Raw genomic sequence first — 12,859 nt, forward strand, 5'->3', positions numbered from 1 at the left:
TTCGATTCTGTTTGGAGTTCTACGCGATTTCGATATTTTCTAAATATGTGTTTACGTGTACGTGTATCGTGTGATCATGTAGCTTCCTGGGCGAACCAAAGAGTTGGTTTTGATATCGATCGAATTTTAATATAGGCGTGTATACGTAAGCATCAAGGAATAACAAAGCATGTACGCATAATAAATAGCTAAGTAATCTTCTAAAAAATCTCGATTAGATTACTGGCGTAGAAGAGCTTAAAACTCCTCTTCTAATATCTTTCATGTGATTTTATACGATAGGTACAGAGAAAATATACAAATTACAAATACAATAAAAAATACTGCTTCGTTATACGCCCATATCAGTGTTAGTATAAAATACACCACTATTTCGCGTAATATAACAATCAAGTTATTATATAATAGAAATTTTAATAAAGATAGCAATGCATATGACAAAGAAACAAAACTTATATAACAAACTATTCTCCTCTGAACATTAAAAATCTTTGTTTTCTAAAAATTGAAAGATCTTTGTTTTGAAAAGTCTTTTATCGTTTGTTAATTGTACTAATTTTACATTTTTTATTACTGTTTTTGTTTAATGTGTTCAACGTAATTGATTTTATATCGATAGCATCGTGAAATCTATTGATCTATTTGAAAATTAGAATAAAATGCATTTCATCTAATCGAAAGGTTTTATATTCTCCCGTAGAAAAATTTTAATCGGTATGTATTCAATACGATCGATTTTAAATCGATAGTATAGTGAGATTTATTTTTTATGGCTATAAATTTTGTTATCGTTTCCGTAAATCGCATATATAACCCTATAAATATATATTCTCGTAAATGTCATATGCTTGTAAATATCCATAACTTGATATCCTTGATATTTCCGAACTTGTATTGTATTAATTATATCAGAAATAAAAAATTCTCAATCTTTAATATTTCCGTAAAGCGCTCGAAATAAAGAACATCGTATATATTTATGTGCTTATTTCACCTTCGTGTGCACTTTTATTCAATGCAGTTTCAGCGTTCTCTAAAATTACAATTTTCTATTTGTTTCGTAATTTTAAAATATTCTAATTTAACGACTCTAATAAAACTTGATTTTATATAAAATAAAAGAAATAATGAAAGAAAGAAATGGATACATATATACATATATATATATATATATATATATATATATATATATGATTATTATTTATGAAAGATAAAATTCTAAATTTACTCTGATTCGTCTTTAAAAAATGAAAGAAAATAAAAAATTCTTGATCTTAATCAAAAGAAATATTATCTTCCCGTAACGTGTGGCAAAGTGAAAACTTGGCAAACATCCTAGTATGCTTGTTTCAACTCCATCTTCTTACAAAATCATGCATAATTTCGCTTGTAATCCAAAAACTATCTATCGCGAATGTCTTCTAACTCATTAATTATTATAACTTATGAATATTCCTGAATACAGATGTTAAAGTGCAAATAATTATAAACCTATGAATAATTATAATTATAGGCGTATGAGGCAACAAGACCGTATGCTAATTTAATGAATCAAAAAATAAGAAATCACTCATGAATAAATCTCCAAAGAAAGTTACTCGTGAAAACTCAATGTTTTTCTACAAATTACGACCCATCATTCGTATCTATTCGGACCTTTCATTCTTAAGTTTCACGACTGAGCGATCAAAGGAACTTAAAAATTTACTTATTACTTAGAAAGTTCTACGATGACTCCAAAACACTTGTCCGGTATGTAGGTCAAAAATGAGAGTGGATAATTCATTGTAGGTGGTTGAAAACGAGGTAGGTCGACATCAAAGTTGGTTGAGATCCTCTTCAATGATGCACTAACTCTAATATGCTATAGTTATTTATTAATAGCAATTAATTAATAAATATGAATAGCATTATCCGTAGTTAATTTGCTTTCTAAATCGAGTAAAACAAACGAACATTGCTTCTAGTTAGCAAAATAATATACGATTCTTTCAATTACGTATATCTTTGTAATGAATTTCTAAAATAAAAAATATATAAACAATATTATTAGTATCATTGTTACAATAAGAAATTGTTGAATATATTGGAGAAATGTTTGATATAAAAATATATTTAAGTCTTCTAATTACTTTAAATATTAACCCTGTCGTAACATGAAGAATCGACTGATATCTATTCTACTTCGCGATAATATGAACAATTTAAATAATTAGGTAGAAACGTAAATTAAATAAAATTATAAATTTACTAACTTTATCTAAATGGGAATAGTGAATTTCAATGTTGAGATGAATCATCGGAATATAAAAGAAGACTGGATCAATAACAATGAAGGTCAATGAAATGTTTGTTTTTCTTGATTTTAGATTCAGACAACGAAGCGTACAAAATTCAGCTCTATTGGAATAATTGATATTATTTTATATTTAACACGTATTACAAGCTACGTAATATTCAAACGAATATACTATTCTTTCAATACTGGTTTATTATATTCCGTGTGTACTATATATCGTTTGAATCACTATAAAATTACCGAAAATATTAAATATTTAATCTTACCCGCTTGAAAAAAGAAAGCTTCGATGTTGATCCCTGAAAATGCGAAACAAGACTGGTTCAATAACAAAGGCAATCACGCGTTTACGATATTACATCCAATCAAGAACTCGGAGTTCAAAACTATATATTATATTAAAGACGTATTACGAGCTATGTAATATTTACACGAATGTACAATTTCTTAAAATATTGGTTTATTATATTCCGTGAACATTATATATCGTTTAAATAACTATAAAATTATCGGAAGTATTACTTAAACTTATCCGTTTGGAGAGAGAGAGAGAGATCTTCAATGTTAATTCCTCGGAATGCGAAAGAAGACTGCTTCGATAACAAAGGCGTCCACGCGTTTGTTGATATTATATCCAGTCAAGGACTCGGAGTTCAAAATTTATCTGATTTGAAATAATAACATTATATTATTTTATATTTAATAGGTATTACGAGCTATGCAATGGTTTAATATGCGTACTATTTTTTACATATTACTTTATCGTTGTTCGTGCACATTATACATCGCTTAAACAATTATAAAATTACGAAAAGTATTGTTTAATCTTATCAATTTTGAGAGAAAGAGCTTCGATGTTTATTCGTCGAAATGCGTAAAAAGACTGGTTCAATAACAAAGGCAATCACGCGTTTGCGATATTACATCCAATCAAGAACTCGGAGTTCAAAACTATATATTATATTAAAGACGTATTACGAGCTATGTAATCTTTAAACGAATGTACTATTTCTTGAAATATTGGTTTATTATATTCCGTGAACATTATATATCGTTCAAATAACAATAAAATTATCGAAAGTATTAATTATTTAATCTTACCCGTTTGGAGAGAGAGAGCTTCGATGTTTATTCGTCGGAGTGCGAAAGAAGACTGGTTCAATAACAAAGGCGTTTACGCGTTTGTTCATATTATATCCAGTTAAAGACTCGGAGTTCGAAACTATATTTTATATTTAAGACGTATTACGAGCTATGTAATATTTAAACGAATGTACTATTCTTGAAATATTGGTGTATTATATTCCATGAACATTATATATCGTTCAAATAACAATAAAATTATCGAAAGTATTAATTATTTAATCTTACCCGTTTGGAGAGAGAGAGCTTCGATGTTTATTCGTCGGAGTGTGAAAGAAGACTGCTTCAATAACAAAGGCGTCCACGCGTTTGTTCATATTATATCCAGTTAAAGACTCGGAGTTCGAAACTATATTTTATATTTAAGACGTATTACGAGCTATGTAATATTTAAACGAATGTACTATTCTTGAAATATTGGTGTATTATATTCCATGAACATTATATATCGTTCAAATAACAATAAAATTATCGAAAGTATTAATTATTTAATCTTACCCGTTTGGAGAGAGAGAGCTTCGATGTTTATTCGTCGGAGTGCGAAAGAAGACTGGTTCAATAACAAAGGCGTTCACGCGTTTGTTGATATTGTATCCACTCAAGGACTTTGAGTTCGAAATTTATCTGATTTGAAATAATAACATTATATTATTTTATATTTAATGCATATTACGAGCTGTGCAATGGTTTAATGAGTGTACTAGTTTTTACATATTACTTTATCGTTGTTCGTACACATTATACATCGCTTAAACAATTATAAAATTACCGAAAGTATTGTTTAATCTTATCGATTTTGAGAGAAAGAGCTCCGATGTTTATTCGTCGAAATGCGGAAAAAGACTGGTTCAATAACAAAGGCAATCACGCGTTTGTGATATTATATCCAATCTAGGATTCCGAGTTCAAAATTATATTCTATATTTAAGACGTATTACGAGCTGTGTAATATTTAAACGAATGTACTATTCTTGAAATATTGGTGTATTATATTCCATGAACATTATATATCGTTCAAATAACAATAAAATTATCGAAAGTATTAATTATTTAATCTTACCCGTTTGGAGAGAGAGAGCTTCGATGTTTATTCGTCGGAGTGCGAAAGAAGACTGGTTCAATAACAAAGGCGTTTACGCGTTTGTTGATATTGTATCCACTCAAGGACTTTGAGTTCGAAATTTATCTGATTTGAAATAATAACATTATATTATTTTATATTTAATAGGTATTACGAGCTATGCAATGGTTTAATATGCGTACTATTTTTTACATATTACTTTATCGTTGTTCGTGCACATTATACATCGCTTAAACAATTATAAAATCACGAAAAGTATTGTTTAATTTTATCGATTTTGAGAAAAAGACCTTCGATGTTTATTCGTCGGAATACGAAAGAAGACTGCTTCAATAACAAAGGCGTCCACGCGTTTGTTGATATTATATCCAGTTAAAGACTCGGAGTTCGAAACTATATTTTATATTTAAGACGTATTACGAGCTATGAAATATTTACACGAATGTACTATTTCTTAAAATATTGGTTTATTATATTCCGTGAACATTATATATCGTTCAAATAACAATAAAATTATCGAAAGTATTAATTATTTAATCTTACCCGTTTGGAGAGAGAGAGCTTCGATGTTTATTCGTCGGAGTGCGAAAGAAGACTGGTTCAATAACAAAGGCATTCACGCGTTTGTTGATATTGTATCCACTCAAGGACTTTGAGTTCGAAATTTATCTGATTTGAAATAATAACATTATATTATTTTATATTTAATGCATATTACGAGCTGTGCAATGGTTTAATTTAAATTAGTTTTTACATATTACTTTATCGTTGTTCGTACACATTATACATCGCTTAAACAATTATAAAATTACCGAAAGTATTGTTTAATCTTATCGATTTTGAGAGAAAGAGCTCCGATGTTTATTCGTCGAAATGCGGAAAAAGACTGGTTCAATAACAAAGGCAATCACGCGTTTGTGATATTATATCCAATCTAGGATTCCGAGTTCAAAATTATATTCTATATTTAAGACGTATTACGAGCTGTGTAATATTTAAACGAATGTACTATTCTTGAAATATTGGTGTATTATATTCCATGAACATTATATATCGTTCAAATAACAATAAAATTATCGAAAGTATTAATTATTTAATCTTACCCGTTTGGAGAGAGAGAGCTTCGATGTTTATTCGTCGGAGTGCGAAAGAAGACTGGTTCAATAACAAAGGCGTTCACGCGTTTGTTGATATTGTATCCACTCAACGACTTTGAGTTCGAAATTTATCTGATTTGAAATAATAACATTATATTATTTTATATTTAATGCATATTACGAGCTGTGCAATGGTTTAATGAGTGTACTAGTTTTTACATATTACTTTATCGTTGTTCGTACACATTATACATCGCTTAAACAATTATAAAATTACCGAAAGTATTGTTTAATCTTATCGATTTTGAGAGAAAGAGCTCCGATGTTTATTCGTCGAAATGCGGAAAAAGACTGGTTCAATAACAAAGGCAATCACGCGTTTGTGATATTATATCCAATCTAGGATTCCGAGTTCAAAATTATATTCTATATTTAAGACGTATTACGAGCTGTGTAATATTTAAACGAATGTACTATTCTTGAAATATTGGTTTATTATATTCCATGAACATTATATATCGTTCAAATAACAATAAAATTATCGAAAGTATTAATTATTTAATCTTACCCGTTTGGAGAAAGAGAGCTTCGATGTTAATTCGGCGGAATGCAAGAGAAGTCTGGTTCAATATCAGTCAAAGTCAATCACGCGTTTGTTGATATTATATTCATTCGAGGACTTCGAGTTTAAAATTTATTTGATAAAATAAATCAATAAAAACCAAAATAAAACCTATATAAGGAAAAACGAAATAAACAGAAAAGCGAGTACTATGAATTAGTAAATGATTATAAAGCAGAAAGAAGAAATGATAAAGAACGAAAGGAACATGAAAAAATCATTATGCGAGATTACACATGGAATGCATCCAAACGTGAGAATAGACTAAAACCACAACATTTTCGAAAGAACACTATTTCTTGACGTGATTTTATTTTTTCAATGAAAGTAAAGCTTTTTCAAAAATTCTTAAAAGCCATGTTCTCGTTGAAACCTTCATCTTTAAAATGATTCCTTGGTCATCAAAATCGATCAAGAATTATATCTGTATTCATTGTTGAGATAAATCATTGTAAAACTAGAAGAGCCTTAAGGCATCTCGTTCGATCAAAATTTCTCACAAAATGTTATTAAAAAAAAAAAAAATTAGTTTAAAGAAAATCACTCATTACCATAACTTCGTTTAACGTAATAATTACATCGAAATCGATATCAACAAAGAGAAGGAAACATTTTCAGATATGAAATCGAAAATCGTTATCTAAAGGGCATCTCCTTCGCATTTTCTTATTTCAATAAAAATTAACTCTCCTAATTTAAAAAAAAAAGTTTGGTAAAAAAAAGTTTGGTAAAGTGTAGATTCCCCAGATATCCCAGATGAAATAATTTTCGAGAGTGTAACGAAATGAATATGGAACGACACGTCGTCGTCGTAGTCGTCGTCTTTGTCGTCGTCGCAACGAGATGGCCACTCACGCAATCGAGGTCGATTTAAATAAATGGAAATAAGAAATACATGGAGCAGGAGCACGTCGAGGCAATGCAAGAAAGGAGAGAGTTTAAGAGGACACAATCGTCGGTCACTCGAATCTCCCTAGTTCGGGATGCAAAGATAACAATTTGCGAGGAATGGAGCGAGGTCTCGGGAGGGTTGTTCAGGAGTGCACTGGAGAGAAAATCGATCCTTTATGGAGTCTCGAAGGCGAAGAGCACTTCTACAAAATTTCACTAGGACACGAAGATCATGCGCTACTAATTTTGCATAAGCTAAGCGTCCTAGTTTTCTTCAATTTCGATTCAAAATATAAAATCAAAATTATTCTTACACGTTGGAAAATATTATTTCGTATTGCAACGCAAGATAAAAAATGAAGGAAAATTTTAGTAAACCATTAGCAAATATCTAATTAAAGATGATCGTAAATATGCTGTCTTTTGAGATCTTCAAGAATCAAGAAAATAGTGCAAATTTTTTAAGATTCAGACGATAACATCCAACGAAGTAGGACAAGTCCTTACAAGTAGAATGACAAATCAAAGGAATCAATTTCTCGTTGATCCAAACATAGAGACTCACAAATGAATACAGTCGCGTCTCGAAGGATTCGCTTTGCTACTTGGCAAAGAGGAAATCGATCGTTCGTAGAATTTGGAGAATGTAGAGAGGATCCTAAGGGTCACGGAAGGTTAGCACCTACCTATCTAATGGTACTTAACAATGAAATATCAGTTGGTAGGATAATAGTCTTTAATGTGTATTATACCGAATGAAATTGAATGGAGACTTCAATTTAATTGATCTACTGTTATCAATCTATAGATTAATCAATATTTAATATTTAATTCAATTCGATTAAAGTGAAATTCTTTTTTAATGCTAATTACGTTTGTAATCCACAACGTAAGAGATATTCTTCGGTATAAAAAAAATATTGAAATAGAAAAAAATACTTTAAAAATAATGGATATCTACTATCTGTTGGATGTAACAGTTGCAATTTAGTAACATTTTAATGATATTGTGCATAAACTTCTAGTCAGAGGGGAGCGAACTTTCAAATTTCGGAATAGCACTTATATGCTCGTATCGTACGAAACTACCCTTAGTCGACTTTGCTTTGCTTTAACTGGACGATTCCCTGGACGGTTTCAAATGCAAAGCGAAGTGAACGTGACTGTAAAGGGAAGAAGCTAATTCGAAACTGTTTTAAAATCCTAAATCCGATAAGAAAAACAAAAGGAATCTATGACTAGTGAGATCCATTAAACTCTTACAAAGAAAATATTATCTGTGAATAATTTTCAATTAATTTAATTTTATCGTTCTTGCTAAATAATCGAAACATCATGACATTCGAGATTTCGAGATATCAAATAAAAAGTAATAATATATTTTTATAATCACTGGATTAGCATCAAAATTAACTTTCAAAGTACTATAAATTTTCCTATGCATTATAATTCGCATATACATAGGAAAGACCGAGAATGTAGCGAGACGACGTGAAGCAGATTTACTTTTAGTCCGACAACGTGCTGCCGTTAAACCGTATTAACATCAAGAAACACGCGTAATAGGATAGCGCCTTGCAAATCTTATATACGCCATCCTCGCTCGTATGAACTTCCGAACGAGTAAAGCTAACCGCTCAAAGTTTTCCTCGGTATCCATGGTTAATGATCTTCGATGGTTTAATGAAAATTATTAAAGACTGAACCGGTCGTCTAAAAATTGTTTTCTATATTTAAAGCATCAGCAGTCTTCCTTTCTATCTCTCCCTTTCTCTCTCTCTCTCTCTCTCTCTCTCTCTCTCTCTCTCTCTCCCTCTCTCTTTCTCTCCCTCTCCCTCTCTCTTTCTCTCTCTCTCTCTCTCTCTTTCTTCCCTGTCTCTCTTTCATATTTCACTTTTTATTTGATTTGATGATAGAATTCGAACGATATCAAAATTATTTTCATTATAATGAAAGATGAAAAATTGAAATATCCAATCCGTTTTTCGTAGCGTAGTTTCATTAAAATTTGATAAATCGAGAAAAAAGGAAATAAATACGAGGGTCAACCCTTGATTTTCTTTAAAAATTCTAAAAATCGAAATATACCCAAAAAAGTTTTAACCGTAATTAAATACTCTTTAACAAAATAATAAAAATAATAAATAATGAACGAGCTAGATAAACTGATCATTTAAAAAGATTATTTCTTTATTAAATCAATAAACTTTTACTTGAAATTATTTTCTAGTTAAATGATATTTGGACTAATTATACAAAACGTAATATAAAACTTTATCTTTCGTAACCAATTAAATTTTAACGAATAATCGATCATTATATTTATAAAGTAATACAATATAACGAAACAAAAGGAAAATAAATAACGACTAATAAATAAAAATGCACTGAGAATACAAAAATACATTACTAAATAAGTAACTTCAAACCAAAATTATATTTGATATAAATGAAAAATAAAAAATTATTTAAAATGTATATTCAGAGTATAAATAAAAAAACACAAAAATTATTTTTGAAGTTAATTAAATGATAATATTCGAGTCTAGTCTTAATGCAGTATTTTCATGATAAGATATATATATCACAACGTTACGTCCTATATTTGTATATCAAAGTATACATATTCTCAAAGCTAGCTATAACTGAGCATGAAAAAAGCGAAAGAGAGAAGAAGATAGATAGCCACATAGATAGGTACACATACCTAGTGACGCATACAGATGAAGTTGCTTCTTGGCTGTATATGAAATCTCAAGAGTCAGATACTATCCTTACCTATGGTTAGATCTTACGTGGCTACTTGCATAATTCACTAGATGACACATAGAAAATATTGGGCAAGGATATACCTATGTACACACACACACAAACACATATATATAGTGTATGTATATAGTTGGCCAGGAAGAAGAGCAAACCCGTGAATCCCAAGAATTTTTATGGATCTCCTTTTCGGCATGGAAGCTGCCGTATCCATGAAATCCTCTCTTTAAAAATAGAATAAGAGACCAACGAGAAATCGCTTTTAGAATTTGTAGAAGGCTCTCATCGAAGTTAACCAGCGAGTCGAATAAGAAATGTTTGCGTTTTAAATCGTAAATCGTAAATGAGAAAATGCTACATTTATAAACGTGGGCGTGAATTTAATAAAGTAAAAAAAACTAATTTTTATGTGATACTGTAACAATTATAAAATGATTACGTTCATACGTTTCTGTATTTTGTCGTAGGGAATAGTCGTTTGTTCAGAGATTTTACCCCATTTTTGTAAAATTCTGCCGCGGGAAACCGCACAAGACGGTCTAACAAGGAAGTTGAAAACTTTTTCTCTTCCTTTTCTCTTCTTTCTCCACCACCTCATTCCATGGGACTGTCTGGAGCTCGGCAAGACAATTTTATATATTCCAGGAGATTTATTCAGTGGACCTGGTATGCTCGATGGACCAGGTGAAACCGTGAATATGAAAAATAGGAACTTATATATGTATGTACATACATATACCCTTATGCATATACATACATACATATATATATGTATATGTGAATATATCGTTTATATATACCAGATATATATTATATGTATATGTTTGAGAAAAGCGAAAAGGAGCCCGTTTAAATAAGAAACGGCTTTCTCTCGAGGGAAAGGCCCAGCTCGAATCTTTATATTCCATTGTGTGTCTTGGCAACTTTGACCAACGGAGACAGCGTACAACATTATTTTCTCTCTTTCGAGCTCGTTCTTCGTTTGTCGACGTCCTCGACACCGAGAAATTTTCTCTATTTCTCAAACGCATTTTTTATTAAAGTTGAATCGAACACGACTAGCTTTATCCAAATTGTATATATTCCTTTGAGTTATACGAGCTAAAAGTTGTCTTTTGTCGATAGAACTTAATCATTAGTCTTTTAAAAAGTAAATTTCCAATTTAATTCACGTTTTAAACGAACTCGTCATTTGCACGTTTTATTATGTAATTAAAAATACTACACTGTAAGAATACAACTGTTATAAAAATATATGAGCAATCTAAAACGTCCTCTCGTAAAAATAAAACTGCAGGAAAAACGTATCTTTGATTTCTGAAATAATAACCTGCATAGACGTTACAAATCCAATACTTTTCCGTTTAACAGTCTCATCTAAAATGGCTCTTGATCGCGCGGATATTCGTACCCGATGTTACCGATACGATATAGCTACAAGGTACACTGTTTTTCATTCTTTTTATTGCCAATAACTCGACATCGAACAGCAGGTTCGATATAATGGATAACATATACCTACCCTATGCTCGCAAACGCTTACGTGTTTGCTAAAATACGATAATTGATCGCTGATAGAAAAAACGTCTCTTGTAACCTACGCCATATGATGTACACAGGTATCAATCGTTTATAAGAAAAGTATTTTCCTTCGAAATGTCTCCCTTTCTTTTTTTAAACCCTTTAAATCCGAATTACTACCATGGCAAAAAATTTGAAAGGAATGATCGTGAAATGTCAAGCCTTAATCGCCAACGAATAAACTCCGAACCTACGTAGAGATCGTAGAAAGAGGACAGCAACAAAATCATCTCGAGAGAGATCGGTTGTCCAATCTCATCTGGTGCGTTCTACGCGATCATAGAAGCGTCGAGAAGCTCTTGGAACGATCGCATAGAAATGGGGTATCGAATCGTTGGGGTGGATTTCTCGATTACCCGAAGTCACTGACTTTTATTGCTACTCGAGTCTACCACTCGAATGGAAGCCGACGTCTTCCTCTTCCTCCGCCTTCTCCTCTTCTACTTCTTCTTCTTCTTCTTCTTCTTCTTCTTCTTTTTCTTCTTCTTCTTCTTCTTTTTCCCTTCCATTCCCTTACTTCTGTCGTTTCTTTTCTCTTCGACCGCGGCATACTCTCGGGTCACTTCGTCGTCCCTTGCTCTAAATCACCGCACAGTGCCTTTTTTATGGCACCTATGTCGCCTTCGAATTCGACCGTAGCACGAATAATGCCTTGGTGAATATTGCTCGTAGACAAAATCGCTCGGGATGAATCTTGACGCCTTCATCGTCTTGAGAATGGAAGGAATTTTAAAAAGTATCGATGTACACGTGTCACCTATATATCACGAAGAAATATCTACTTGTCAAGAAGAACAAAGAAGTATTCTCTAGAACCTTATAAATGTGACATGGATTATAACGGAAATATAACAATCCTGCATCACTAAATTCATATCAGTGAAGATCGTGTTATCATCGTGTGAACGCCGAGTAACATACTCGATGTCATTTTTAACCATGTTCTGTAAAAATTAAAAAATAGTGTTCAAACTGGCGAACAAAACACGTAACTTAAATAGAACAAAAGACGGCCTTTACACGGACGATTTCATTTTAAATTTCGAAAAAGAAGTATTCCAGAGCAGACGGGAGTGACAAGGCAAAGCGTTATACACTGCCCTCGGAGCATTGTCGGCGGTATAATGTCTTCCTTCCCGCGTTCGTCCTCGTCGTTTGCGCGGCAGTCCGTACATTCCCGAGAGGGTCCTACATCCAGCAGGATGATAAATAAATTAGCCACGGAAATGTTGCAAGTTATTACCGGCTGGACCATACATACATACGTACAACGTACGAACTCGCCCTGTCCATTCGCAGGATAGAGAAACGTTCACGTCACTTGTAGTTTACTTGTTCTACGGTTCCTCGCCTTGGAAAAGCTCGTTATCTAATTTCTC

At 31.7% G+C, this 12,859-nt stretch overlaps 1 long non-coding RNA gene across 8 annotated transcripts; it reads right to left on the minus strand.

The window, feature by feature from the left end:
- Window positions 1–1,233: 1,233 nt before the first annotated feature.
- LOC127062979 (uncharacterized) lies at window positions 1,234–5,739 on the minus strand. Of its 8 annotated transcripts, none has more exons than XR_007781237.1 (9): window positions 5,627–5,739; window positions 5,067–5,192; window positions 4,503–4,628; window positions 3,941–4,066; window positions 3,671–3,791; window positions 3,401–3,521; window positions 2,822–2,963; window positions 2,566–2,598; window positions 1,234–1,856 (listed from the first exon to the last, which is right to left on the minus strand). It is a non-coding gene; the product is annotated as an uncharacterized LOC127062979 (long non-coding RNA). The 8 variants fall into 8 exon arrangements; XR_007781236.1 differs by having other exon boundaries at window positions 1,234–1,864; XR_007781235.1 differs by having other exon boundaries at window positions 1,234–1,932.
- Between the last annotated feature and the right edge of the window lie 7,120 nt (window positions 5,740–12,859).

The sequence above is a fragment of the Vespula vulgaris genome, chromosome 4, assembly GCF_905475345.1.
Source record: "Vespula vulgaris chromosome 4, iyVesVulg1.1, whole genome shotgun sequence".
In the NCBI taxonomy this organism is placed as follows: domain Eukaryota; kingdom Metazoa; phylum Arthropoda; class Insecta; order Hymenoptera; family Vespidae; genus Vespula; species Vespula vulgaris.